Source organism: Oryzias latipes, chromosome 10, assembly GCF_002234675.1.
Source record: "Oryzias latipes chromosome 10, ASM223467v1".
Taxonomy (NCBI): domain Eukaryota; kingdom Metazoa; phylum Chordata; class Actinopteri; order Beloniformes; family Adrianichthyidae; genus Oryzias; species Oryzias latipes.
Window position 1 is genome coordinate 8481546 of NC_019868.2, and position 25136 is coordinate 8506681.

General features: G+C 42.2%; 1 long non-coding RNA gene across 1 annotated transcript; it reads left to right on the top strand.

The window, feature by feature from the left end:
* The first annotated feature begins 22070 nt into the window (after positions 1 to 22070).
* Positions 22071 to 22450, top strand: LOC111947971. Its single transcript, XR_002873943.1, has 2 exons — positions 22071 to 22115; positions 22203 to 22450. It is a non-coding gene; the product is annotated as an uncharacterized LOC111947971 (long non-coding RNA).
* The last annotated feature ends 2686 nt before the right edge of the window (positions 22451 to 25136 follow it).

Below are 25136 nucleotides of genomic sequence, written 5' to 3' on the forward strand. Positions count from 1 at the left end.
CCCCATTGAGTATGTTAATGAGCTGGCTAATTAAGACTGTGTTGGGCTCAGTTTCTCATGGTCATAGGAGGCAGAGAGATCAGTCTTCAACTTTTGGAGGAGAGGAAATCAATATCTCACCATTTTCGGCTTTTTTAGTAGCCAAACGAACAGGTGTTAATCACTGAGTCAACTGTTTCATTAATCAAGTGCGAGAATGAAGAGGGATATTGCTGCTCTCTTTCCTTTTCCTCTTTCTCCGTCCTGTCCTTGTCCTGACAAGGAGATAACAATCCCTAAAAAAAGAGAGGAGATAGAGGTGACTCTGCTCCAGCGGAGCCAAATCTCACTGGGTGGCTGTCAGAGTGCCTTCCACTGCTGAAAAGTCTCATGTCATGGTGATCTTGTTTCCTTAGCTGACAGTTAGTGGATGACGGGGCTTTTTGTGGTCTGACAGAATCTGACAGCATTTCACTCTGGTAAAACTTTAGAAATAGAAGAAATGACAGACTGTGAATTGTGTTTGGCGCTACATTTGATAAGATCGTTTGTCTTTTGTGGTTGAGAGTTTAAAGCATGATCATCTTTGGAAAAAATCTCTTCCAACTTTAATTTGTCTTCACATTAACCCTTGTGCTATCTTAGATGACTCCCCCCTTACATTGGCATGTTCTCCCTACCATGACAAAGGTGGATAAAGGTGGAAAGATTTCATGTAATCCATGGACACCAGTGAAGATCACAAATCATTGAAGAAAAAAGGTTCAGAGCACTGTCTAGTGGGTCTAGATGACCCACCTCCCAACGTTAAAGTGCCTAGGATAGCACAAGGGTTACACCTTTTTTTTCACTGCAAAATCCACCCCTAAGGTTCATGTTGTTGAGAAATCTGCTATTTGATTTCCAAACTAAGTTACACTTTCTGACAAGATATTTTACCTATACGTCAATGATTTAAAGCTAAAGTAGCTTCCCACTGTTTTCAAGCAGCTGTATATTAATTTTAGGATTTACGCTCAGTCAGTGACAAGTGTTGCCTGTGGCAGTCATCCCTGAGTGAGAGGTTAGAGCCTGGTCAGGTTCCCAGTCCAACTCACCATCAGCCACCTTGCATAGAGAATGTGCAAGAAACTGGGAGGATAAAAAAGATGTCTTTATCTTGGAGCTTAAAAAAATCCAACCACACAAAACCCAGTACCCCGCAGACATACTTTTAGCATATTTATCTTGTTCTAACATGTCTTTCAAATCCTTGAGCTTCTATGCACTTTAAATAGGAAATTCAGAAGCTGGATGTCAAAGAAAAAAAAGTTGTGGAAATATTTCAGCGAACTGGGTTCTAATCCTGCAGTTTGGTACTATGGGAGCCAACTTGTCATATACCCAATTACCTTGACAGATGCAGAACCAGCAAAATTTCATTTGTTGACATGCTTTTGGTGAATCATTCCAGATGCCTATAAGTTTCAGTTCTATATTCACATATGTATTCCAGAGTATAATCATTGAACCTATGCACCTTGTTACCTTTTAGCATAAATGACTCAAAGTCCCACTCCGATCATCTTTTGATCTATTTGCAATACGTTGAGAGTGATCTTTTAATTATGATTATGCAGTTTTTAGCCAAAATCTAAAAACCTATGTAATTTTCTAGTACTGGCTTCTGCTAAGCGACTGTAGGTCATTAGAAATTGAGATTGATATTAAATGAGTGAGAAACACTCCGAAAAAAAAAAATCATGTTCTTGTGACGTTTTTCTGATGGCGGAGGACATATACAAAGAAAATTAAGCTTAAAATTGCATTTCTAAGTATTTCTTTATTCAAATAATTGTGAATCAAGAGCAGGTGAAAAAAATGTAGTTGAAAAAGAGTGTACTGTACTTGGGGAGTAGGAAATACGCTCGGCGACAAACTTCCTGCTTCGAGCTTACAGCAACTCCAATGGTCCCGCCTAAAAACTCAGAGGTGAATTTCTAATGAACTTATTTTGCTCTGCAGAAACTATGTCCCAGAAAACAACCCACTTTTGGGGCTTTTGGGACGACAAAATCCTAATTAAAAGACCACGGGGACACCTTCAAATAGATCAAAGGATGATCGAAGTGGGAGTTTAATGACCAAACGTGTATGTCGAAGCAAGTTTATTGCAAGCTCAACATTCAAGCTTGTTTTTTTTTTTATCACTGTGTATTTTTAAGGCACCTCAGTAAAAATATATCAGCATAAATTTGCTGCTGCAGACGTCGAGGGATCACACTTTACAATACAGAGCTCACACTCTCTCAGACACCACAGAAAAAGAAGAAACCGTCTTTTCAAAATACAACATAAATCCTAAAATGTAAATCAGTTTTAATAAAAGTGCATAAAGCAATAGTTTTATTTTTCTTTGACATACGTCTGATTAATGTGTAACCTTAACAAAAACATTCCCTCTGCAAGAAAAGAAGCATTGACTCAGCAGTCACCCTTTTCCTCTAGATAAAGACTGAACTCGTGCTGAAGAATCAGTTCAACTCTAAACCCTGTGTGTAAATTGTGTAAAAGTTGTGTGCTTGCTCAGTGTAGATGCAAAGATGAAAACTCTCACACTGCTGTAATGTGATCTTGGAGTGCTAATTTCAGCTGTCTCTGCAGCAAAATTGAGCAGCAAGATAGAGCTACTGTATCTTAACCCCTCTGGCGCCTTTTGTGCTTGATGATTTTGATTATCCATGAAGGCAGGCTCTGCAGAGTCTGACAGCTGAGAAAATCCCCCAGCAAAGAAGCGGGGTGATTAACATTGTTGCTGGGACCTGAGATGAGAAAGCCCGTGTCCACGTGAAAGACAAATAAAGATGTGCGACTCCGCCTCGCCGAGATAATCATGTGAACAGATGAGACGGGCTCGGACCCATCTCTGCAGCTCACCAGCAAAGCAGAGCTGACAAATGCAGCGACTGGGAGATGAGGGGAGCGATTACGTCCACGGTGGAGGGGAAATGCCTCTGTGTGGTGAAAACCCTTAATGTTCTTGAACAGAGACAGCAACTCACACTTGGGTAATCCCTTCATGTGTGTGGGGGCAGAACTAAGAAGCCATGTCACCCCGGCCTTATTGGTCTGCCACTCATGAGAGCATGGGATGCATGCATGCATACACAGAATCTGCTTAACTGAAATATGCCTTTTTTTTCTTTCCAGTCGATGATCAGACTTGTGTCACCTTTCCACACGAAAGATTCATCCAAAAAAACCAAACCTCTCCCTCTCACAGGAAATTGTAGCTTTTGTTGGAGCACTTTTGTTTGCCTTCCAGTTCAGTTTTGAAGAGGACACGTTGTGCTGGTAAGCCCTCTATGCTGTTAGCTTTGGCAGGTTAAAGTCTTTAGTGTCCAATGCTTAGAAGAGAAGTTGAAGCAAATGGAAAAAGGCTAATGGAGACAAGGAGGTGCTGTTTTGTGTCTCCTCAAGGAGGAGCACAATAAATAAATGGATGTATTTCCGATTGACTTGGTGCTGAATACAAATTTTGCTGCAGCTTAGCCAGGTTGCAAGGTTGTAGCGAGTCATTTTAGCTCAAAGTTTTATCGTTGGAAGAAAAAAAGGCAAAGGAATGGCAGAGTCACACGTTTAAGAAAATAAATCCTTTAGCAAACCTCTAGTTTGTTTGTTTTTTGGTGAAAATTTAAGAACTTTAAAGTCCATGTTGACTAAGAAAGTAAATTATCAAAAAAAAAAAAACAGAACAAAGGAGTACTGTTTAAATACTGGGACATTTTTCCCCATTGGGGTGTGTTTAATTACCTCCTTCTAAAGACTAAAATGAATATCTAAGATAATTAACAAAAATGAAAACCTTTAAGTGAAGTTGTAGAGTGAAGCTACTTTGATATGTGAGATTCTGTGATAATGTAAGTTAGAATGTCTTATGTCACAACTGCCCGTACGGGTGGATTTTGATTTGATTTGATTTGATTTGATTTGACATGGTTTATTTCAAGCAATCAAATAAGAATAATACACAAAAAAATACAATCATCAGTTATACATTCATACAATGACCTATCAAACTGAGGATAATTTCACATTTTAATAATTATTGCTTGAAAAGGAGTGGAAGGAAGCGAATTTATCTAATCCCACCCCAGTTCTACCGTAACCATTTTATTACATGATTTATCATTATCCGTTTCATAACTTTTATCAGATAGAATTAAGAATCATTAGGCATCAATGAAGCACATGACAAAGATGAATTACTTAATTATTATGTACAAGCATGTATGGATAAGGGCTGTCTGTAGGTGAAATCTGTACGCAGAAGGCCTGTGCAAAATTTTAAGAATGCAGACAACCTGGTGAGCCTGTAAATCAAAAATATTCATGTTCTTCTATGGGTATGCAGCGGGCATCAGGTTGTAGTGAACACTTATCCAATACGTAAGGGTGAAATAAGTGAGATGCAGGTGTGACGTGCAGATTTTTCTTTTTCTTTCAAACCTCCCAAACGCTGCACTGCGCAGAGATCCCATTAATGTTGTTCAAGTGATAAATGCACAATCCTCACAACGTCCATAACGCGTAACCTGACAGTTAGAAAGGAGGAACTTTGACAGTTAGAGCATTGTTTGTGTGGGAGCTCTATGGGCGTGAAAGATGATAAAAATAAAATAAATAAAATAAATTTATACTGTATTCATCCCTCAATGGGGAAATTCTTCTCCGCATTTGACCCATCCCCTGGGGGAGCGGTGAGCTGCAGCTGAACCGCGCTCGGGAGGCAGTAGTGTTAAGGGTCTTGCCTAAGGACCCCCACTGGGTGATGTTAACTGCTCGCCATTGATATGGTAATTGCCCCCCAGTACCATTGCTTATTCCCCTCCGGGAATCGAACCCTGGATTCCTGCATGGTAGCTTGTCACCTTACCAACCGAGCCACCCAGCCACTAAAATGTCCTTAAAAAATTACACGTTTTTTCATTTTGCCTAAAAACAACATAATAATAAGTAAAATACCACTGGGACAGCTTTTAAAACAGATCAAAGGATGATTGGAGGGGCGCTTTAAGGTGGAGCTGCTCTTGTCTATAGCTCTCTATGGGCCCGGACAACTCAATAACCTGCAGCACCCGAACGAGCTTTCTTGTCCGGGTGCATGTGACTGTGCCATTAATTACCTTCTTTAAACAATTAAAATAAGTTTGTAAGATATTTAACAAAAATTAAAACCTTCAAGTGAATCTCTAGAGTGGGGAAGCTACTTTGGATTTGTGGGATTCATTGATAGTATCAGTAATCTCATAGTCAACGTGTAACGTGTGCCCGCAGCTTTTTTGTGATCTCTGTGCTCTATGTGTCACTTCTCACTTGCAGACACATTAGATGAAATCCTGGAGCTGTCCCAGTGCTTTAGCATCTTCTTGCAAAACTGGCAGAATTTGCATTCGCAGTTTTATCATGAGTCCAAATGACAGGGAGTATCAAAAACATGCAACACATCTATAAAGAATGGCAGAAGAAGCATACTTCAAGGTCAATCTCAGCAAGGTTTTGATTATCGTTATCTTTTTTTTATGGTATTTCAGGTTCAGGTTAGTTATTATATACCCATTTCTTTCAAGGAGATACTGTTAAAAAAAAGTAAATTTTTGTAACTAACATGTCTATAAAGTTAACTACTAGAATAACATCCCGCCAGACAGCCTTAACAGCTTCTATCCAAGGTTCGACCAGAACAACAAAAAGGTCCCCCAAAAGACCTCCTGGGCCCCAGAAGAGGCTGCACTGCAGGTGTCTCAGACACAGGTCCTCAGGGCCCTGAAGCAGGTAAACCCACACAAGGCGACGGGACCGGACCACGTTTTACCAAGGGTTCTGAAAGCCTGCGCGGAGCAGCTAGCAGAGGTGTACACAGACATCTTCAACCTCTGGCTATCGCAGGAAACGGTGCCCCGTATCTTCAAGTCCTCCGTGATCGTGCTGGTAAAGAAGAAAACACACGTTGCAACGATGAACGACCTGAGACCCGTGGCTCTCACTCCTGCAGCAATGAAATGCCTGTAAAAGCTGGTTCTGTCCCACATCAACTCCCTGGTCGACGAGTCAGTAGACCCCCACCACTTCGCATATCGCCCCAACAGATCAGCAGAAGATGCGGTGGCCCTGGCACTTCAATCCACCCTGCAACATCTGGACACCAAGAACACGTAGGCCGGATTCTGTTCCTGGACTACAGGTCTTCCTTCAACACCATCAGGCCCCTGAAGCTGACTGCCAAACTCGCAGAACTGGGAATACCAACACCCACCAGGAACTGGATTCTTGACTTTCTCACTGACCGACCACAGGTGGTGAAGATGGGAAAGAAGGTTTCTGCTGAGCTGACAGTCAGCACCGGTACACCACAGGGGTGCTGCCTCAGTCCAAAGTTCTTCTCACTTTACACCTATGACTGCACCTCCCCCGACTCCAACAACATCATCATTAAGTATGCAGACGACACAACCGTCCTCTGCCTCAACAGAGGAGGGGACGAGTCTGACAACCTGGTTGGGTTGTACCGACAATAGCTGCAGGCTCCTGCAACCTGGTGACTCGAAACGTATTCAGCAGGTTCTGAAGATGGATGGATGGATGGATGGATGGATGGATGGATGGATGGATGGATAGATGGTGAGAGAAATTCGAAATTCGGTTAATCTCTGCACATTACATTGCATACATTTGTCTCCATTACCAGAGCAGATGCGTTTAGCTCTGCTTGCAATCTTTGCTTTCCAAACAAAACAAAAAAAAATCACATGGAGCAGAGAGAAGCAGCAGGAAAAACAGACTTGTGTTTGGCAAAATGCACATGCTGAAGTGGCTGGTTTAACTTTTCTGTTGAGCGAAGTGGTGTGAGGCCGCTCTCTGGCACGTCCATCTTCTGAAGGCAAGCCAACGCTTCCTGTCTGCTTTCCACAGTTCACGACTGCAGTTGCACAAAAGCCTCTCTAAATACCTGCAATTAAATTAGGCCCATGTGGTGTGCTGCCTGTTTACAAGTGTGTTGGTGTCCTTGTCAAATTATCATGCAGTCTGTACAGTTGGCAGGTTTGCGCTCTGTGGGATATGTGCGCCCGTTTGTTTTTCCTTTTTACTTGTCCGTGGGTGTTCAGCAGCTGTCATTGTCAGAGATTTCCTTTAAAAATCCATCCCATTTATGCTGAGCTCCCTAATTGGTTTGACCCTGTGGCTCAGTCAGCCCACTCAGAGGCCAGTAGATAATGATGATATCAATGGCATAATTATTTTCCCAGCTTGATTGGCCGGCTGATGTCTTTGCACTGGGACTTTGGGGCTGAATCTGTGCTATTTCTCCCCGCTGCAGACAGCAGTGAACACGGATTACAGTATCATCACAAACCAGGGGGACAGTGAAACACGCTGAGTTTCTGCAAAGCCTCCCTTTTTGTACACGCACACAAACACAGTTGGGGGTTCATTTACAGTAGTGTAATCCACTGGAAATCCTCCACAGTACTATGGGATCACATACCGCTGAAGAAACTGCACTCACCTGTGTGCTTTCCCAACCCGATGAGCTCAGAGTAGCACGCAGAGAGGACGTGTTTTAAATCGGCTTGGGGAAAAGCCCGTCACATCTTTGCCGCTGTCTCAAGTTTCTTTTTAGCAGTTAGGCTGGAGTTCTTATGCATGTCGAGTATTACTTTCTAACCTAGATAATAAGAAATTCAACCATTAGCATAATTTCAGAACTGCCTTGGTTCGCAGCTGTGAGTGACTCAAAATAATTAATGCTGAACATGTTCTATGGACTTCAACTTGGCCTCATTACTTTTCGTTGTGTACTCCTCTTATTTATACTGTGGAAAAATTGGTAAGGGACCAGTGAAAGTGTTTTTAAATCCCCTCCAGTGCAGAATCCCCATAGTGGAGACTTTTCTTCCTTTCTGTAATTACAAGAGAAAGTGCAGCATGAGCACATTCAATGAAGACTTTTACTCTTTAGCTCTAAAATTGATCTGAGTAGAGAACCAGGGGAGGAGTCAACAAGAGGAGGCACGGCCTCTTTAGAGGGGAGCTTTCCCAATAGCATACATTTGCTGGGAGTCATGGGAGTTTTTTTTTCTCTAAGTAAATGGTAAATGAGGTATACTTGTATATATTTGCTATCTTCTTAGAAGGCCCAAAGTGCTTTATTATGTCATTCACCCGTGTACACACACATTCACACACTGAATGGTGGCTCCACTGCCGCTATCTTCAACCTATAACCACCAAAAACAACTTGGGGTTCAGTGTCTTGCCCAAGGACACTTTGACACAAGATGACAATCTGTCAATTGGGTAAGGTAATACTAAGAGTTCCCATTTTAAGGAAAACATTCTTGTCACTAAAACACGTCTTCCCAAACTAAGATCATTTTGCCATCGAAAACCTTCTAATACAATTATTTCTCTTGCAAAACAGAAACTTTTTGTTTTCTTTTTATTTTCTTTCTTCTTCTGATAGTATGCTAAAAATGTTAAGACAGCTTGAGAGGAAAAACAAAATAAGTGTATTTTATGTAGTCTGTGTGCAACCCATTTGTGAATTCCTTATTTGACCCCTTACCTCTTTTCCTTTGGACTCCTTAAACTCCAGCATGGCAACAGAAAACAGTATTAGTTCAGTGTAGTGTGTGATCTTTAGCATACTGATTCCACAATTGTGCTAAATCTTGGTTCTGAATGGCTCTGAATTTTAGAATGACTGCGGCTGATGCAAATTTGTTACACTCTAGAAAAAAGGTCAAAATTGACTTTTGCTGTAAAGAAATTTCTATTGTTCTGAGGGATTAGGCCACAATTTCATGTTTTAAGGCAAGACATAGGTCTTCCTCTAGAAATTACATCATCATGTTAGCACTAATATGTCCATCCATTTCAGGGTATTCACTGTTGGCTCAATAACTGCCAACTTCCCTGCTCTTCTACCTGGCATGGAGAGACATTTCATCCCATCTGTGGATATGTGCTCATTTTCCAGTCAGCTTTATACATTTCATTGGACTTGTACCAAGCTAAGGTTCTGGTATCATCCTCTCGCCCATGTTTGTTATTCATCCAGTGAGCCATTGCTTCTATTTAGCCCTCAGTTACCTTGTTTTCTTCTGATTAGTTGTTAATGGTTGTGCTAGTGTTCTCGCACTCGTTGCCAGAGGTTGTAATCATTCTTCTTCTTCACTCTGTGTTGTCTTTGTGCAACTCAGGAGGGAAATAACGTGTTTAACTGCTAAATACTAAATGCTAAATACTCCTGTGTTCATTGGATGATCAAGCAGGTTATTACAGGTTTTCAGTCAATGCTGTTGAGAAAAAATGATAATCAGAAATATTTTTTGCCTTTACTGTATATTTGTATGTTTTGTTTTCTATTTGTGACCATTTTTTGACCATCAGCCTTCAGTCTGTCTCAGGTTTCAGGCCTGTCACTTTTAGATGCTTGTTAGGGATTCAAAATTTTTGCATAAAATAAATAATACCAAATACTGGTAATTTCATATTGGTGAATTTTTTTTCTTTGAAGCGTAATCCTACAAGCGATTTTTAAATAATAAATTTATTTTTTTTAAGTGGCCAAATTCAAAACTTTCTTCTGTCTTCCTTTTATTGTTAAGCAATTTGGTATCCTGAAGGTGTTGTAAACAAAGCTTCATTCATTCATTCATTCATTCATTCATTCATTCATTCATTCATTCATTCATTCATTCAATCAATCAATCAATCAATCAATCAATCAATCAATCAATCAATCATTCATTCATTCATTCATTCATTCAAATCCAAGTAAGTTTAAAAATACAAAATCACCTACTCATGCTGTGCTGTGTTGTTGTAACACATACATGTCATGGCTCTTCTGGTCACGTGACTGATGGAGTAGTTCAATATATTATGGGCTGGGGGGTGTTTCATCACAAAACATTGGGAGCACATACCTAATGACCAAAAATATCTAGAAATGGCAGGCACTTCTAGTTTCTCCTTAGTAATTGATGCTTGAATAGAATACTAGGCACCAAAGTTATTGATGTACAGGCATCTATATTTTAATACCCTGGTGTCGATACTCCCATCACGACGAACCAGACAAATCTGTCAGGTATACAGGACTGGCTCCACGCCTCTCTGTCTGGTTGAGGTGCTTGGACAAAAGTAGAAATAAATGGCGCTCAAAAAAAACAAATTTAACTTAGCAGTACCTATGTAGCAGTTTGTGCCACATCTAATTACTTCATTAGTTAACGTAACAAGACTAAGTCACAGCCTAAAAACTGCTCATTCTGAGGCTGTGTCAGCCCCTGAACTTATCCATCATGTGTGCTACGATCTTTTTACCCACTATTTGACGCCTCACCTCAAACTGACAAATCTTTAAATAGAAATATATAAATAAATCACAAAGGAACAGCTCTGCTTTGTGTTTGTGTAAACAGCTACGGGCCTGCAAAGTGCATTGATTTTTGCCCCACTTTATAAGTAGGCAGCAAGGCTTGCATTTCCTTTGCAATGCTGATAAATGTGAAATATTGCTCTTGTACATAGCAACATTTGCTTTTCATGTCTGTACTTTGTAGCTATGCTTGCAGCTGAATAGATGTTTAGTCCACCTTTGAGGCAGACTTAAAGCTGCCCTGGTATGAGAAAAGTAGGGATAAAAACTTTAGGTTGATGTTTTGGCCACGTATAATGCAGTGTGAACCTTTAAATCTTTTTCAAATACAACATTAGGGAAGTCAAGTTTCCGCTGTTAGCATGCATATGCTGTAGAGTTGTGCCAAATGCTGTCAGGCAGAGTTTCTGGATAAATTTGCCAGCATGTTAGAAGAGTTTTGCCAAGAGTTACCTTCATCCAGAACTAATCCAGTACCAGCAGGGATGAAACAAAGCACAGTTTTTATACGGTTAAGCTAGATCTAATAGAAACTGGACTTTTGCTTTTTATCGCACTAACACCAGCACTTTTAATTATGAAAATGTTCCCATAGATATGTCATAATGTTTTCCACAGTCTAGCAAAAATACATAAATAATATTTGTTTGTCATTTTACAGAGAATAAATTCTGGAAATTTATTTCACAGTATATGCTCAGGAATCCATGAAAACCATGAAAAATAATAAACATATATATATATGTGTTCACTTAGATCAGTTTGATCAACATGTTTTTGAGGAAGTTAAGTTTTTGCAGTTTTATAACAATGTGTATAAACAGATAAACAGGCATTAAACTTGTTACAACACATTTTGAATTAGGACCATATTTAAATCATTCTTAGGTAAAAATCAACTTGACAGGATGTGCAAAAAATATTTACTATTAAATTATTGAATGCAATACTAAGGCATTGTAAGGAAATAGACAGTTGAATAAAACTCTAATGTGCTGGTAAAACAGCCATTTTTGCACAGTACACTGCTGCACTTCTATTAATATCATTAGCTTTCATAAAATGTATCTGTTCTTCATGGGAGTCCTTCCTTCCTCTCCCCCCTTGACTCTGACTGTTACTGCAGCCAAAAGGCTCACCTGAATTTTGTGGAAGAAAAAAGACTCCAAAATGCCCTTATGGTCATTTCACCAACTGTAGATTTGGGGATTGTTGTTAATCTACCATACCCATTGTCTTAAACTAAGTTGTTCACTCATGGAAAAAAGCAGTTTTTAATTTCCACTTCAGCGGACAAAGTAAATTGAACAAAGCCAACAAGACCAGGTACAGGAGACAGACGTGTGTGACAGGTGATGTTTGAGACCTCCTCTATATCAACCTACTGTTTGACACTCCACAGTAACAGATAGGTATGGATAAAAACTGCAATGTGAACATAGTTTTAGTTTAAAAGTCTCACTCCAGTCATCTGTTGTTCTATTGTAAAATGGTTTCCCTGGTCTTTTTATTATGATTATGCCATTTTTAACCAAAATTTAAAAAACAAACCTATGTTGTTTTAGGACATAGTTTCTGCAGAGCAGCAGGATTTCATTAGAAATTCATTAGTTGTGGGCAGACTGTGGACTGTTGAAGTGGAGCAACCCCGCCCTTCTATCCCCTCCCCATGGCTGAGAGCTCTCTGTTCACACACTCCCCTGCTAGAACTAATGCAGTGGAGCTGGGAGCTTGTGGTCAGATGATGTAGTTTCTACGTCACAGCTGCAAGCTTTTTGCAATGCCATGTTTTTGTCTATTCCTGATACACAGTGATTTGAATAAAGAAATACTCAGAAATGCACTTTGAATCTTAATTTTCTTGATATATGTCCTCCATCATGAGAAAAAGTCAGAACATGTTAAAAACACCAAAAACACCATTTTCATTGTACTGGGTCTGTAGCTTCTTTTTTTTTCAGAACTTTTTTTTTTGACTAAAGATTTATGCAAAACTCCTGGAAAAGGATTTTTTTTTCTGATACCTTCACAATGCAGGAGCAGTTTCAGTTTCCATTGGGCCTGATTTCAGCATTTTTGCTCCGCAGCCATAGGGCTTTTTGTTTTCCCTGTGGCTGCTTTGGCTTATTTTTGTTTTATAAATTACCAAAGGGTAATACGATTATACAACCCAATTCTCAAAGTGGCATTAATTGCCGAGTCATTAATTAAATACACAGTGACTGAGAAGTACGGTGTCACCGTAATGAAGCCCACATTCCAAATGCTTGATGGTGACACAGATATTACAATAGGACTGTCTCATCTGTGGGGGGTAATGAGGTCTGGAAATGATATTTTTTGTCACCTCTTTTTGTTCAGTCATTTCTGGAACCCACTTTCATTTCCCATCACTAATAACAAATTAAGGGGCTAACCTCCTCCAAGCATAAGGGATAGGCTGGGTTAAGCCATGTAAAACTAGTTTTAAAGCTTTGATAGCAAGACAAATGGAGTTAATCACTCTGGATTAGTGGAGTCAATTAAAATCTTTTATCAGTATGGTGAGGCTAGACAGTGAGCAAATAAATTACACTGGATCTTCTAATGAACATTTCTGTCGTTTTTAATTTAGCAATTTGTTGTGTTGATTGAGTTTCTGTGATTAGAGTTTGTTCTATCACTTGTAAATTGTTAATTTTGAATATGGATAAATGGTAATACAGGTGTCTTGTTGCTTAAAGGGATTTAGTCGTCTCTTGTTCTACCCTGTACTGTTTTTAAAAGATGCATAGTAAAATGTAGATTTGTAATAAACGCATGAACTTACAGCTTTGACCTCATGCCAATTGATAGAAATGTATAATGCAGAATGGTACTCTTAAAAATAATATAAAGAAACGAAATAATTAGTTTTGGTCCATCAACCACAGGCATCATTGTCAAAAATGTAAATTTGTTCTGACTTAAGAATTTCATTATGCTCTCTATGATATGACGGAGTATTAGAGCCACCAAAAAAAAAAGTCAAATTACAAGATTTTATCTCGTAAATTTATTAATTCTATTACAAGTGATAGAATTCATAGAACAGTGTTTCCTCGCTTTTTTGCAGTTTCTCACTGTTTCACAGATTTCTTTTTAGTTCTGCATCCTTATTGGCTGTTGACTATGTTAATCAATGCCATGTCTTCTGTACAGAATACGCTCAGTTTGCCAAATTCACGCAAATTTTCAATCAGATATTTTTATTCTATTTTACTGAATTTTTTCTTATGAAGTTTTGAAATTTGAGAGTTTAAACAAGAGAGAAAAGTGTAAAAAAGGTTCATGTCTGGCAAAAGTGTTTAGTGAGGGCTTTTCAGCCCTAAAACATCAAGGGTTATTGTAAAAAATAATGATGGCTGCTTCGCTGGATTTCACTCATTGTGAGTTTTTTTTTAAGACATAACTACTGTGATAAACGTGCGATGACTGTATTGTGCAATATAGATTATACGGATTATCATGAAGCTGCAGCGTCTTTTAATGAACCATAATTTGTTGTATTAATAACTGCCATGAATAAACACAGATTGTACAATGTGGGCAGCAAATGTAGGTTTTGGAATTTCTTTTAATAAATAAATAAATAAAACTACCCCACACAAAACTGCTGCATTTGCCTCAATAATGCAAACGTTCCGCAGTGGGGCAAGGATCAATCTTTGCAGGAAGTTCACACTGACCCATTTTAAACTGTTTCTTCATTTACAACTCTCTCCACTTATCTGTGTTGCTGTGTGCAAGGAAAAAAAATGTTGATGCATCTAAACAGCAAGTTGATTGGAAGAGAGCTACGTTATCCGGAACTGTTTAACCAAGCTCAACAGACAGTGTGTCAATGGGGTCAAACCACATGAAACAATTAAAAATAAAACATGGGGCAGAAAAAGATAATCAGACAGAGCTAGTTTGCAATCATTATCACAGTTTTATCCCAAACCTTGCTGTATTCTATTTATAACATTAAGATGCTGTATCCTCAACCCTATACGTTCACACGGGACATGTAACGAGCATTCTTTAACGCATGTTTAGGATATGGTCTTCACACTGGACTGTCGCTACCTGATACCTGCACAAGTCTTCCATCTGCAGTTGGTGAGAGTGTTGGGGGTAATGGATTACAAAGGAACAAATTACTGTAATTCAATTACTTTTGTCAGTAATGGTGGAATGTAACGAATTAGACTTGACATTTCTGTAGAGATGAAAAGAGATGTTGCAAGGAGTCCCATCATCCCTGTGGAGAAGCAGGTGAGCAGACCTGCCCCGAGTACTGATGTGTTGGTTGCGAGTGAAACAACTCTTTGGTGTGAAAGACAAGAGCCAGCTCCTTCCTGGGAGCCATTTTTTTCTGCAATATTTGACCCTTTTTTATTTTTTTCTCTAAGCTGCACATGACTGCATCTCTGGTCAATATGAGTTAACACTCAATGCGTCCGAAGAGAGGGGTGTGGGGGTAGTCCGTTAGTCTACCCCGATATATGAAAAACTTGGTGTCATAGAATATACTGGCCGGATACAAACCACAATTATTAATTTCTCTCCTTTTGAACGTGTGTTTCCAAACCCGGTGTGAACGCAGCAAAACAGAGCATGATACTGTCTTAAAGAAAGCTGGATGGAAACTTGTCAAGAACTAAGACAACTAGATTATTGTAATTTGCATAGAAATGCTAAAATCTTCAACAACAGGATCCTAAAAACTATTAATTTGCTTGTGAGTGGAGAGTGACTTGATTTAGCTTTCCTGAAACAAACGGGCCTAAGTCCTTGATGACCTTGGCTGGTTTAGAGTTAAAGTTAGTAGATGCTGTTGTCATTGTTTAGATGGGAAATTGGCTGCAGCTGTTGTCTTACTAGAGAATGCCACAGCTGTCAAAGAAATCTGCTAAACTCAGAGGGAAGAAGCCCAGTGCTGGCCTCCTGCTGTCAGTCTGCTAACGCACCATGCTGGAGCCCTGATCCAAGCTGACACATGGGACTACACAGCAGGTCCTCTGATCACCCAATCACCCCTCTAAAACTAATTATTTCGCTTTCTGTTGAAAAACAACAACATATAGACAATTTTTATATGTTGGTGCCAACTGGTTGTGACAGCACTTAATATTCCCACACAATTATGTAGTGACAAAATATAATATTACTGCAGCAAGTCGTTGAGACATAATCCTGTAATTGATAAATGCTTCCTTCAGGCAACCGATCTTCCTTTAGAAGAGCTTTGATTGATAGAAAAAAGGATCCAGTCAACTGAAAATACAAACAGACAGAAGAACAACAGTATGACACAGTTCTGCAGAACTTCAAAGGATAAACTAGTGTTCTGATTGCACATTTGATTTGTTTTTGTCATCTCTTCTCTTCTTCCTTGGTCCATCAACATCACACTACACATTGTGCTGAGACTTGCCAGGGTTTATTTTATTTAATAACTGCTCAGATTGGCTCAAATACACTTTTTAATGCCTGTCAGATGTTGTCTTCTTTGGGGTTTTTAGAGATGCAACAAAGGCGACTGGAACAAATTATGCATCTTCACAGTAGACGTCTGGTTAAAGGTCCTACAGATAAGGCTGCTGTTATGAACACAGGTTCAGCCTTTGAGTCATGAGACATAAAAAGGGCTTCACAAAGGAAACTGTGAAACAAAACAAAAAAGAATAATTACACTAAAGAATATTAAAGCTGTAAAGAATATTAAAAGAAATTACACTACTCACAATAAGTTAGGAATATTGTGGAAAAAACTCAGTGGATGTCGTATACATAGTATTTGTTTCACTTCACAGATTTTCAGAACAGAGATGAAAATGTATTGGGGTGATGATCACACCTCCTTCTGTATTTTCCACATAATGGTCTCTCTGTGTTTAGTATGTCTTACTTATTATGGCAAAAACCAAAATGGGCACAAAAAGTTGATTTTCTCAGTGAGTCATTTCAAGTACATCATTCAAACAGCCATGAACACACAACATTGCTTAACGGATGAGCAGTACCATCTGCTCATAGTGCGCCTTTACGTTAGTAGTAGACAGTCAGATGTTGCAGGTGAACTTGGTGAGTCTCAAAGCGTCATCATACTTGGATCAACACACAGAACTACTGGCAGAGTTTGTGACAAACCCAGGAGTTACAGAACGTAACCATGACAAGCACCTAAGGAACTCTGCACTCAGACATGGTTAAGCAAATGCCACATCGCGTCAGGCCCATTGACCAGATGAGAGGCGTGCAAAGGTTTCCAGACAAACCAGAATCCATAGCTTTCACTTGAATGAAAGACGACCATTGCAGGGGACTCCTCTAAAACCAAGACTTTAGGAAGTGGGAGTGCCTCATATGGTATTCCCAGCAATGACCCCTGACCTGAACTCCATGTCTGGGACCAGCCGAAGCAGATACTTGTACAATGGGGTATGGCAGAACTGCATGTACCACTTGTGATTAAGAACAAAGAAGTGGTGATTAAAACTGTTAAAGCTAACAGCTGTTATTTTTCTGGGTCACAAAAGAAATTAATTTACTTATTTTGGGAAAATATGACAACAATGTCTGTTTGATGCACGCTGGATACTTTATTGATATAAATGAATGTAAAACACCAAGCCCCCCCCTGTCTTATGTCATGGTGCCTCTGTCAGACTCCTCCCCCCTCTCCTCTCCGCTTGGTTCCTGATTATCCCCAGCTGCTTCCACTCACCTCATCGACACACCTGCCTTCTTAAGGAGCTCCAGGATCTTCATTCAACGCCAGTCCGTTGCCCCTGATGGTGCATATTTGGCCTCACGTCAAGTTCATGCTTTGTTGCCTTGCCTTAAGCCAAGTAGTTAACATATGCTGTCTTACCTGTCTCCAGGAAACCTCAGCCACGAGTGGTCACCCACAGCAGCCGTAATCCGGACTCCTCTACTGGTCTGTTCCCTCCATCCTCACCACGAGCCTCTGCCGAACCAGCTGCCTCACGAGACGGACCCACGCTGCCGACTCCAGACCCGAACGAGCAGTTCCACCAGTGACGCCACGAGCCGCAGTTACATTCTCGGACCTCCAGTAACAGTTACCTACCTGTCTGGCCATCATATTAAATCTACCTTCTCGCCAAGACATCTCTGTCCTGTGTCTCATTCCGGGTTTCAGCATCTGGGTCTCAGTCGTTCTATAGTCATGACAGAACGGACTGGCCATAATCCCGACCCAGCTGACCCGGAGGGACTCAGATTAGCCGTATCCCAGCAAGGCATATTGCTTGGTCGCCAGGCCGACGCACTATCCCAGATGGCCGCGGCCCAACAGGACCTTTTTCATCGCCTGGACGGTTTGACACAGACATTGAACAATTTAACCGGACATTTTTCCCATGTTCCAACAGATACGGCTCAAGCTACGGCTAACTCGGCTACTTCCGTTTCCGGATCACCCTCCGCTCACGAAAACATCCGGCTGCAACCGGAACCATTTACTGGTGACGTCGAAGCCTGCGGAGGATTCCTCCTCCAATGCGAGCTGATTTACCAACAAGCCCCCCGTCATTATCAGTCGGATCACAGTAAAATATCACTGATCGTCAACTCTCTACGCAATAAAGCCCTCCAGTGGGCCCAGGCTTTCCTCTCCTCCAATCCCATAAGCCACCTCACTTATGAACGTTTCCTCAGAGAGTTCCAGTTAATTTTCGACCAACCACGCAAACAGGACGAAGCAACCCGTCGGTTACTCGCGCTCAGGCAGCGTAACCGCTCGGTGAGTGAACACGTTATAGATTTCCGTATTCTGGCGGTCGAGGCAGGCTGGCCCGACGCAGCTTTGAAGGGGATCTTTTACCAGTCTTTAAATGAACAAATTAAGGATCATCTGTGTTCTCAACCCGAAGCCCGGTCATTTGAGGAACTGGTTTCTGCGGCACTCCGCTCTGATGTTCGCCTGCGGGAGCATCAAAGGGAACGAGGGCCCGTTTTCCAGCGTGCCGCAACCACTACATCCTCCAACTTCTCACACGCTGTTCACGCCACCCCTCTCGACTCCCTCAGCCCCTCTAGACCTCCAGACGAGCCTATGCAGGTTGGACACTCTCGACTGTCTGAAGAGGAACGCCGCAGACGGCGCATGGAGGGGGCCTGTTTCTATTGCGGAACAAAGGGCCACATTGTCATCTCCTGCCCGCTTCGTTTAAACACCCGAACCCCTCGCTAGGAGACAGGCTGCGAGGGGTAACAAACATCTACCTGGCCGGTAATAATTTTTTACTAATCCCTGTCAAGTTAAGTCAAGATCTCCATGTGCATGAGTTACGGGCCCTGGTCGACTCCGGGGCCGAGCAGAGTTTAATTGACCAGCAACTTGTTAATGATCTGTCGATTCCCACAGAACCCCTGGAGACCCCCATCGAGGCTTCCGGTTTAGGCGGTCAACTCTTATCCCGCATCACCCACCGCACCAAACCCATCCTGCTCATTACTTCAGGCAACCATCGTGAGTCTATCCGTTTCCTCATCACCAAGTCCATCCATACTCCCATAGTACTCGGGTTTTCCTGGCTAAAACTGCATAATCCTCAGTTTAATTGGGCTCAAGGGACTATAATCCAGTGAAGCCCATATTGCCTCGCTAATTGTCTTCTCTCTGCTCTCCCTTCCGTTACTTCTCCTAACGCTGAGTGTCATAGCCAAGTCGATTTGTCCAACATTCCTCGTTGTTATCATGATTTAAAAGCAGTATTTTGCAAAACCAAAGCTAGTGCTCTCCCACCTCATAGACCTTATGATTGCGCCATAAACCTCTTGCCAGGCGCTCCATTGCCCAAGGGTCATTTGTTTAATCTATCTGGACCAGAAAAGACAGCCATGGAGAACTACGTACAGGAAGCCCTCGCCCTGGGGCACATTCGACCCTCCTCCTCCCCCGTGGGAGCAGGCTTTTTCTTTGTGCAGAAAAAAGACAAGTCCCTCCGACCATGCATTGATTATCGCGAACTAAATCAAATCACCGTAAAAGACAAATACTCACTGCCATTAATCACCTCTGTTTTTGATTCCGTCCAGAAGGCTCGCATATTCACTAAGTTAGATCTCCGCAATGCCTACCATTTGGTCCGAATTAAGGAAGGGGACGAGTGGAAAACTGCCTTTAACACCCCGTTAGGGCATTACGAATATTTAGTAATGCCTTTCGGCCTCACCAACGCCCCGGCAGTTTTCCAAAGGCTAGTTAACGATGTCCTTCGGGACTTCATTAATCGATTCGTCTTTGTCTATTTAGACGATATTCTTGTCTACTCCCACGATCTGGCTCAACACGAGCATCACGTTCGTCTGGTGTTGGAGAGACTATTGGAAAATCAGCTTTTCGTTAAGCATGAAAAGTGCGAATTTCATTCCCCCACTGTACAGTTTCTCGGTTACATTATCGAGGCTGGCTGCATACGCCCTGATCCATCCAAAATAGAAGCTGTTACCAACTGGGAACCTCCAACCAGCCGTAAGAAGCTACAGCAATTCCTGGGCTTTGCTAACTTTTACAGACGCTTCATACGCAATTACAGCAGTATTGCTTCTCCCCTTACACGCCTCACTTCCATAAAGCATCCCTTTGTCTGGTCCAACGAAGCCCAACAGGCCTTCGACAGGTTAAAGAAACTGTTTGTCTCTGCCCCGATCCTCATCCAACCTGACCCCTCACGGCAATTTATCTTTGAGGTCGATGCCTCTGACTCAGGGGTGGGCGCTGTCCTCTCACAGAAGGAGGGGAGTTCTGGAAAACTCAAACCTTGTGCGTTTTTCTCTCGCAAGCTGTCCCCTTCTGAGCAGAATTACGACGTTGGCAACCGGGAACTCTTAGCCATCAAACTTGCCCTGGAGGAGTGGCGTCACTGGTTCGAGGGAGCCGAGCAGCCTTTCATCGTCTGGACGGACCATAAAAACCTGGCATACCTACGCTCCGCGAAAAAACTCAACTCCAGGCAAGTTCGTTGGTGTCTTTTCTTTGACCGGTTTCACTTCACCATAACCTACAGACCAGGCTCCCGCAACATCAAACCCGATGCCCTCTCCAGGAAATACAGTCCGTCTGAGAACACTCTATCATCAATCCTCCCTTCATCCTGCATCATAGGAAGTGTCACCTGGGATATCGAGGCCAAGGTTCTTCAAGCCCTGGAAGGGGACTCTGACTATCCACCCGCTCCCAGGGGCACACTGTTTGTACCCGCTCATCTCCGCTCCGAAGTCATCACTTGGGGTCACGCGTCTCGTCTGGCGTGCCATGGGGGGGTCCACCGTACCTTCCATTTACTTCGTAAGAGGTTTTATTGGCCGTCTATGGAGAAGGACATTAGGGAGTATATCTCGGCGTGCACCACCTGCGCCCGATCCAAGACGTCCTCCTCGGCTCCGGCGGGGTTGCTCCACCCACTTCCTACGCCCAGCCGGCCCTGGTCCCACTTGGCAATGGACTTTGTCACCGGGTTACCCCCATCAGCAGGTAACACCGTCATACTCACAGTCATAGATCGATTTTCCAAGATGGCCCACTTCATTCCGCTCCCTCAACTACCCACTGCCACCGAAACTGCTGATATCATGACCAAGCAGGTTTTCCGTCACCATGGCATCCCTCTGGACATTGTCTCTGACCGTGGCCCCCAGTTCATTTCTCAGGTCTGAAAGGCCTTCTGTACGGCCTTGGGGGCCACGGTCAGCCTCACATCTGGCTACCATCCTCAGTCCAACGGCCAAGCGGAGAGAGCGAACCAGGAACTGGAGGCAGCTCTCTGCTGCTTGGCGGCACAGAACCAGCAGGACTGGTCCCAATATCTCGTGTGGATTGAGTATGCCCATAATGCTCATCCCTCCACTGCCACTGGGCTCTCTCCCTTTGAGGCCGCTCTCGGGTACTCACCACCTCTGTTTCCGTCACAGGAACTGGACTTGGCGGTGCCTTCCGTACAACATCACATCCAGCGGTGCCAACGCATCTGGGCACAGGCTAAGGCTGCTCTCCTCCGCACCAAGGAGAGCAACTGCCGCATCGCCAACCGTCACAGGGTGGTGGGACCCGAGTACCAACCTGGCCAAAGGGTCTGGCTCTCCACACGTAATATCCCCATCCAAGCCACCTCCAAGAAACTGGCTCCACGATTCATCGGACCTTACGTCATAGAGAAACTCATCAACCCCACCTGCGTCCGACTCCGTCTTCCCAAGGCTCTGAAGGTTCACCCGTCATTTCATGTTTCCCAGATCAAGCCAGTTCTGGACAGTCCTCTGTGCCCGCCGTCCGCTTCCCCGCCACCCGCCCGGCTCATCGACGGTGCTCCGGCTTACAACGTCAATCGGATCCTGGATGTCCGCCGTCGGGGTCGCGGATTCCAGTTCCTGGTCGACTGGGTGGGTTACGGGCCGGAGGAGCACTCCTGGATTTCCCGCTCTCTCATTTTGGACCCCTCGCTCATTGAGGATTTCTACCGGGCCCACCCGGATCGCCGCCCTTGACCGCCTGGAGGCGGTCGTTGAGGGGGGGGGGTACTGTCATGGTGCCTCTGTCAGACTCCTCCCCCCTCTCCTCTCCGCTTGGTTCCTGATTATCCCCAGCTGCTTCCACTCACCTCATCGACACACCTGCCTTCTTAAGGCTTAAGGAGCTCCAGGATCTTCATTCAACGCCAGTCCGTTGCCCCTGATGGTGCATATTTGGCCTCACGTCAAGTTCATGCTTTGTTGCCTTGCCTTAAGCCAAGTAGTTAACATATGCTGTCTTACCTGTCTCCAGGAAACCTCAGCCACGAGTGGTCACCCACAGCAGCCGTAATCCGGACTCCTCTACTGGTCTGTTCCCTCCATCCTCACCACGAGCCTCTGCCGAACCAGCTGCCTCACGAGACGGACCCACGCTGTCGACTCCAGACCCGAACGAGCAGTCCCACCAGTGACGCCACGAGCCGCAGTTACATTCTCGGACCTCCAGTAACAGTTACCTACCTGTCTGGCCATCATATTAAATCTACCTTCTCGCCAAGACATCTCTGTCCTGTGTCTCATTCCGGGTTTCAGCATCTGGGTCTCAGTCGTTCTATAGTCATGACAAAGCCCCCTATCTTATGTAATAGGTTCCCAGCTCATGTAAGAGAGGTCGACCCAGCTTCTACATGCAAAGTTAGGCTTAAAACATTCTTCTTTGGACAGGCTTATTACCAGGCTAGCTAGTAATCAGAGAATATTTAACTTACTGCTCCCCCTACCACACCTACTGTTATGATGTTTGGGGGAATAATTACAATTTTTATGATATCCATAATACATATTTCTCCACAGGAGGGCCGCCCATCCTCCTGCTTAGATTAATACTAAATTGCATTGATATTGCTTTCTAAAAAATGTAAATTTTCCATTATTATTATTAACAACCGCTATAAGTACCACGGTGCATGCAACTTACTATTTACATATTTGGATTAAATTTAATAACTATAACAATTAATTGTTAGTAGGTTGCTACAAGCTGGGTAAAGTATGGTGCACTGAGTTTCTGTCCTCTATTCAAACATGTAGTTGTAGAGTTACATGAGTTATTCTTCTCTAACAGTTTTGGTACATCACCTGTCTGTCCTGGGAGAGGATCCCTCCTTCATGTGGAAATCCCTGAGGTGTCTTCTAATTTTTCAAGAAATCAATTTTTTATGAGTTTTTCCTTACATAGAAGGAGGGTCTAAGGGCGGGGATGCCCAGTTTAGCTTAGTATATTTAGTTTAGTTTAGCAATTACCTATTTAATTTTATTCCTTATTTTGTTATTGTACAATTACTGGTATAAAAATTGAAATTTTTATACATGAAAAAACATGAATGGTGTTAATAAAGATTGGTTGAGGTGAGAGGAAAGGAAACAGGAATCTTTTTTAACCACCTGCAAAACTAAAATTTCATGGTATGTGATTGGGATTTTCTTGTATAATTCACAAATCTATGAATTAACTATAACATCAAGCCAAACTACCTAAAGTATGATTTTGACAATTATCACCTCAAGTTTAGTATCTATGGTGAAATAGTATATTGAAGTCCATGCAGTGAATGTACAAGCGTATCTTTTTTATCTCGTACAGAGCTTCCCTTCCCTTTGGCATTGAGCCAAATGCATTCCAAGTTTTGAGGTGTGCTCAATGTCATGTCAGCAGTGACTGTTTGATCCCTTGGTCATGCTGCTTTAATGACACACCCCAGGTCACAATCCTGTCTACTCCTATCTTCCCTCTGTGTATATTCAGAGAATAAACCCGGGGAAGAATTCCCCCTTCCCATCTTAATCTGCAGATCCATTTTTTCTTCACTTTTCTATGTCTTTAGTTCATCCATGTGGTCAGTCTTGTGGTAGATATTCTTTTGTCCCCACATCATGAACATGATCTTGCAGGTGGTCTCTGCAGGTTGCACCTTTTTCTGTTCACTTAAAAACTACCTATTAAATGTTCTACATCTAAATGAATGTTTTTTTTCTTCCCCCATTCAGTTTGCCATCAGGAAATCAATCGACAGCAACACACTAGTGTTGAATTACCTGTGAACACTGCAGGTACAGCCCTGGCTTTTCGTAATGCTCTAAATTGATTATGAATAAAAAATAGGCAAATATGTAATTGTAAATAATAGTCATAGTGGTTGTAGTGACTGACAGCAGGGAGTGGAACATAAGCAGTCCTGTATTGTGCATCAGAAATGATTTATTTACAGTTTTCATGGCTTGTCTTGCACAAAACAGTGATGTGAGTGAATTACTGCCGATGGCATTGGAGAAAATACATTCTCAATGTAGGAGCACATTGTACACATATGTACATGGCTGCCTGCACGCTTTGGCTGTTCTGTTTCTTCCTTAAGATTTGCACGTGAAGATCAGCAGGGAACATGCTCTTCTTGAGTATTTTTTTGAGTATTTTTTTTATAAACAAAACATTTAGATATGTGCATCTTAGGAGAGACAGAGGAAAGAACTGAGCAAAGAACAATGTAAGAAAAGACATTATGGTATAGAAAAGAAATGAGAACAGGATTCTTATTGAACAAAGCAATCAAGGTTTTATGGCAGAAAATTTCAAGCCATTCATACTGTAGGTAACAATACAGTAAATGCACTTTCACTCATTCACTAGAAGAAGTCAGGCCTACAGATACTTGAGGAATGAATGTCTTGCAGCATTAAAAATGTATTTTTATGTTTTCAAACAATGGTCCATCTTGTGGCGCACATGGTACTTGTAGTTTGACTAATGTAGTAGTATTGACACTGCAATATTATCAACATGAGCTGTGATCTAACTGGCAAGACAGCTTTAGAAAAGGAAGTTTTGTCATCACACCAGATCTGTACAGGGTCAGTACTTAACTTGTTATGGTCTACTGCTGTAGTTCAGCCATGGCACTGTTTTCTTAATTGTGCCTGAACATTAAACAAAGCAATCTTAATGAATTGCACTTTGGGGTTTATTCTACTCGGGTACAATACAAATTACTTGGTGTAAATAGGCCGTTAAAGGGCCTTCAATGCAAGATCACTTTTTTGAGCTCCTTGTGAAAAGAAACCCCAAAGCGGTATTTTGATCTGTTCAAGGTTTTCTGGTATTTCTCTAAAAATCTGCTCTCCCAGTCCACGAAAAAAACGAGTGGATTCTCACATTGTGACCTAGATCAGTGAGAATCCACTCGTGAGA